The sequence below is a fragment of the Trichosurus vulpecula genome, chromosome 3 (genome assembly GCF_011100635.1).
Source record: "Trichosurus vulpecula isolate mTriVul1 chromosome 3, mTriVul1.pri, whole genome shotgun sequence".
Lineage (NCBI taxonomy): Eukaryota > Metazoa > Chordata > Mammalia > Diprotodontia > Phalangeridae > Trichosurus > Trichosurus vulpecula.
In genome coordinates this window covers 172,962,461-172,968,555 of record NC_050575.1, presented here as the reverse complement: position 1 = coordinate 172,968,555, position 6,095 = coordinate 172,962,461, and the positions used below count along the sequence as shown (strand labels likewise).

The 6,095-nt window shown below is 36.0% G+C and overlaps 1 pseudogene; it reads right to left on the bottom strand.

Annotated features, from left to right (window-relative positions):
• Positions 1-1,239: 1,239 nt before the first annotated feature.
• LOC118842292 lies at positions 1,240-1,946 on the bottom strand (annotated as a pseudogene).
• Between the last annotated feature and the right edge of the window lie 4,149 nt (positions 1,947-6,095).

Here is a 6,095-nt window from a genome sequence, read left to right as displayed (position 1 = left end):
GACCAGTTAGAATCCAAGCCACAACAAAGAACTCAGACCTTGCTCTTCCTGGTACTGTGTTATAGCAACTCTGCAGGTCAGGAAGAAGACTGGCTTACCAGGAACTTTAAGTGTTCCCTTTTGTGTGTGGGATGGACTGGAGGAGGGGAAGGGAAGGAGGAACTGAGGGGGGGTAGAGGATCAACCAGGCAAGTACTATAAGTCTGAGAATGTGTGTGTGTATAGTATATATTATGTATATACTATACACACACACACACATATATATCCATGAGAAATGGGACTTACCAGAGTTATGGGCTGGAGATAATTAACAGAGGGAAGGTACCAGTATAAAGGGGGACTGATTTCAGCTGGGACTTAAACGAAGCCAGGGAAGCCAGGAGGAGGAGATTAGGAAGAAAAGAATTCCAGCCACCAGGGAACAGTCAGTGAAAATGCCTAAAGTCCAGAGATTGAGTATCTTGTGCATATTTTCCTCCCTGAAACCCTTCAATCATTGACAGGAATTTTGCAGGCCACTGTTGAGAGTTAGGAGAGATACAGGAACCCCGAGAATATTGTTGCCAAATGGGGTTGTCTGGAATGAATTCATGGGCTCAAGCATTCTTTAAGATGGCAAAGATTTATTGTTATGCTTTTCAGTGGGCAAGAGTTCTTAGGGAACCTGCAACCTTAGAGGGGTACAGTTAAAGTTTATATAGGATAAACTATAGTAAAACATGCCAAATACACTAACTAGGTGATTCAGGGTGGGATTAGGGAGTGGTTAAGGAGTGGTCAGTTCTTAAAGGAACATGCAATTTTTTTATCTACTGAGAAGGTATTTTACCCAGAGTTCACTGGGAAATAGCCCAATGGGGGTGCTATAGGGAGGTGTGGTTTTAGGCCTGAAATGTCACTAAGTCAACTAATGGTCAGGGCTGACTGAGAAATATCCAGGCTGCCCCCGTCAATGTCTTGCTAGACAAGATAAATGTAAGGAAGGATATGTATCAGCGAGGTCACTGAATAGTAAATATCTCTATGAGCCAGTACACAGTCAGTTTAGCCAGTACACAACCAGTTCAAACTAATAAATTCTATAGGCACAGCTGGCTACTGTATCAGGAAGAGACATAAATGTTTTGCTAGGGCATGCTGTCCTGTTTTGCTAATGCAGACTGTCCTTGTGCTGGGGAGAAACTGCCAGGGACAGTGTTTTGAGGCTAGGGAGAAATGTAATTTTGGAACTGGGGTCTAAGCACAGGCACTCAAGCACCCCTTTACCACCATGTGATTTACTTTGTGAATGGTAGTAGTAAAGGAACCAAGATGATCTCTTCAGAATTGATAATAAGTTGTGGCCCTGCCCCTTCCCATTTCTCATGGATTACAAGCTCTTTGTCTGTAAGTCAATATATCAGATGTTCAAGCTACTTCTAACAATGGAAGAAATGTCATCATGGCCATAATTTACCAAATTGCTGAATGAATTTTATCTTGGATAGATTTTCTCCCCAGATCCTCTCTTGGGGCACTATACTCTTTTTCAGTCTTGTCACACAGAATGCAATATGACATTGCAAACTTTCAAGGATTTCACCACTTCCAATATTAAGAATCACCAACAAAAACTGAACTGAACACTTCCATGACCAGTCTCTTTGTTGTTACATAACATTTTTCAAGTATTTTATGAGATCAAGATCAATTGTTACAAGAAAAATGAGTCCATATTTCTGTACCCATGTAAATATTTCAAATGTGTATATACCACACTAATACAAAATACTTTTGGTGTTTCCATTAGAGTTGAGGCCCTGATTCTGGGTTAGCTGTAGCTCCATGGCTGCTGCCAGATACGTCCAAAGAGGCAGCAGGTATAAACCTCCTCCAGCAACAGCCTTGCCATTTCCCCCTTTTTCCATGCTTTGGTACTCCAGTCTTTGTATTGCTTTGTCCATGAAAAGTGTTTTTTCTTCACAGCAAAGATCAATAACTTTTTCTTTGTTTACTGGTCTTCTCGCTATTCTTCCAACTTCAAAAGTTGATGTTACAATGCAAAAGAATCAATAACAGCCCCTTGAGATGCCAGGTCCCTTGGAAGGTCTTTGCTTATTTTTTAAGAATTAATTACGCTCTTTTGTAGCAATATTTTGTCAGTTCTTGGTGTTGCCTCTCATTTTAAATTTCACTTTCCTGAAACTGATATAACTGATTCTAGTTCATTATAGGCTTGAATGATCCTGGAAACACTTGCTTTCCTCATACCAACTACCTCAACATCTTTGACAGTCATGTGTGTTCTTTAAGAACTATAACTTTTTCACATATCCTTGGAGTAATAGGCCACAAAATTAAAACCACAACAGAAAAGAGCAGTGCAACACATGTATAGCGCAAAATCTTGCACTCAACTGATGTAGGTCTAACTAAATCAATGTTGGGAAAATATTTCAATCTTGTTTCATTTGGTTCAAGCCAAACATCCTGAGATAGGCTTGCACACATACATGACCACTGTTGTCACAAAATGATACTATATCAAAATTGTTGCTCACCTTAAGTAATTCACACATCTTATTTAAAGACTTCACCTGTTGGACTGTAAGGTTCCTGAGGGCAAGGACCATCATTCTTTTTGTATTTGTATTTCTAGGCACAGTGCCTAATACACATAGAATAAGTGCTTAATAAATGCTTTCGCTTTGCATTTCATCAGCAAATCATGTATCTTCCCTGGGCTTCACTTTCCTTATGTTAAAAAATGGAGTTAGACTGTATTTTTATGATGCCTTCCAACTTTAAAGTCCTATAAAATTTAGAATCTCATAATTAGAAAGAGCTCAGGAGCCATGTTTTCCAATCCATATCTGAATAGGAATCTCTTCCATAACATTCTCAATAAGTGGTCACTCATCTTCCACTATCAAAGTAGATGTCACTATTAGATATTATTCAATGAGATAATATCTGTAAAGCATTTAGCATAGTACCTAGCACATAGCACGTGTTTAATAAACACTTATTCCCTTTGATCCTTCTTCCTATTCTTTCTACTTAACTACTGATGATAGCATATTCATTACTTTATGAGGTAATGTATTCCCATTTTGCGATAGTTGTTCCTGTTAGGAGTGTTTTCCTTGTATCAATCCTGGATTTTCCCCTCTGAAATTGTCACTTGTAGTTCTAAGTTTTGCCCTCTGTGGCCAAACAGAACAAGTCCAATTCCACTTCTGAATAATTTCAGGCCTCCATCTACTTGAAGACAGTTTTTAGAACTATTCAATGTCTTCTGCAGGATAAATAGTCCCCAGTTCTTTCAACTGATCCTTGTACAGCATACTTTCCAGTTCCTTCATTATCTCACCACCCTCCTCTGGATATACTTCAGCTTGTCAATGTGCTCCTCAAAATGTGATTACAGTATTCCAGATGAGGTCTGGAGAGCAAAATACAACATATCACTTCCTTTATTCTGGATACTGTCTCTCACTTGAAGCAGCCTCAAATGGATTTTTTGGAGGAAGGGAGCTGCCATGTCATACTATTGACTTATTTCAAGCTTGCAGTCCACTAAACTCCCCCCCCCCATCTTTTTTGGAGAACTCTTGTCTACTCATGCTTCCCTTGTCCTGCACTTGTGCAGCTGATTTTCAGAACTAAATTTAAGGTATTTAACTTCTACACCTATATTTTAGTCTGATCTGGACATAACAATCCCTTCCAAGTCTGCTTCCCAGAGCCATTCTCAGGATCAAATAGAATGTTGAATGTATTTTAAAAGTTCACACAGATGAACATAATTATAAAACACTTTTTATACAAATAAAGTTAGATTTAAATAATTGAAGAAATATTCCTTGTGCATGGGTGGGTAGAGCCAATATAATAAAAATGAAAATTCTACTTCAACCACTCTACTTATTCAATGCTATATTAATTAAATTACAAAAAAATTATTTTATTGAGTTAGAAAAACAGTAACAAAATTCATCAGGATGAACAAAAGGTCAAGAATATCAAAGGAATTAATGAAAAACATATAAAAGAAGGAGGTTTAGCAGTACCAGATCTTAAACTATATTATAAGGCAGCAATTAGCAAAACTATCTGATATTAGCTGAGGAATACAAAGGTGGATCAGTGGTACAGAGTAGACTTACAATATGCAGTAGTAAATGACTATAGTAACCTTGTGTTTGACAAATATAAAGATTTAAGCTTTGGGGATAAGAATTCACTATTTGGTAAAAAAAAAATTGTTGGGAAAGCTGGAAAGTAGTCTGGTGGAAATTAGGTACAGAACAATATCTTACACCACTTATCAAGATAAAGTCAAAATAGATACATGACCTAGATATAAAGGGAAATATCCTAAGTAAACTAGAAGGACATAGAACACATTACCTCGCAGACTTACGGATAGGAGAAGAATTTATGAATAAACAAGAGATGGAGAGCACTGTGAGATGTAAAATGGAAAAATTTTATTACATTAAATTAAAAAGATTTATACAAATAAAACCAATGTAGCCAAGATTAGAAGGAAAGCAGAAAATTGGGGGAAATTTTTTGACAGTTTCACAGATAAAGATCTCATATCTCAAATATATAGGGAACTTTTTCAAATTTATTAAAATAGGAGTCATTCTCTAATTGATAAATGGTCAAAGAATATGAACAGCCAGTTTTTAGAAGAAGAAATCAAAGCTAACTTTAGTCATATGAAAAATGTTCTAAGGCATTATTGATTAGAGAAATGCAAATTAAAACAACTTTGAGATATCATCTCATACCTATCAAATTGGCTAAAATGAGAGAAGGGGAAAATGACAAGTGTTAAAGGGAATGCGGAAAAATTGGGACACAAGTATACAGTTGGTGAAACTGTGAACTGGTCCAAACATTTTTGAGAGCAATCTGGAATTATGCTCAAAGAGTTATAAAACTGTGTATATCCTTTCACCCAGCAATCCCACTATTTGGTCTGTTTTCCAAGGTGAATAGGGGAAAGAGAACTTATATGTTCTAAAATATTTATAGCAGCTCTCTTTGTGGTAGCAAAGAACTGGAAATTGAGGAGATGCCCATCAATTGGGAAATGGCTAAACAAGTTGTGGTATATGATTGTGGTGGAATACTACTGTGTGATAAGAAATGATAAGCAGGTTGATTTTAGAAAAACATGGAAAGACTTGCATGAAATAAGGAAGGGTGAAATGAGCAGAACTAAGAGAATGTTGTAACATGCAGTAACAGCAATATTGTTGGAAGGGTAACTGAACGACTAAATTATTCTGAGTATTATAAATACTCATATGAACTACAAAGGACCTTTGAAGGAAGATGCTATCCACCTCCAGAGAAAGAACTGATAAATAGAAATACATATAGTATGGTTTTACATATATATATATATATATATATATATATATATGTACATACACACATATGTGTTTGTTAAATGGTGGTGTTCTCTAGTGTGGTGTGGGTAGGGGAAGGAGAGAGACAGTTTAGAACTTAAAATGTCACCAAAAGATAAATTTTCAAAAAGAAAAAGAAAAAAGGAGAAAAATAAAATACTTAACATGTAAAAAAAAATTAACAGAGTATCAATCTTACCGACTCCTTCCTATCTCACCAAAATGCTGTAAAGTATTTAGGCGATCTCAAAGAAAGTCCCACTTATTAACTAGATCTAGCACTGCTGGATTATTAAATATTGTTAAATAAGTGTTATCACTCCAAATTCTTAATGTAATTGGAACAAAATTAAATATCACCTGCAGAGGTCTTTGGAGAGGTATATAGAATAGGTAAGAATGTTTCGTATAGGTGATGATTCTAAAGTTCTCATAAATCTTTTCTTCATAAGCAGTTAAAAAGAAAGTTCTCAATAACTCTTATTTTGAATGCTGATGACCAAATTAATGAGATTCTTTTTAAGGTGGACTGAAATTAAGTTTTTTTAATTTGTCTAAAGGTCTCCTGCTGCATGAAGCCAAAACAATTCAGTAAACTAAGTCAGAAAAAACTCATTGTACTTCCATACTATCTTAATTAATGGAGCTACCAGGTCTAAAGAGAGAAATATAAATAATTGACCT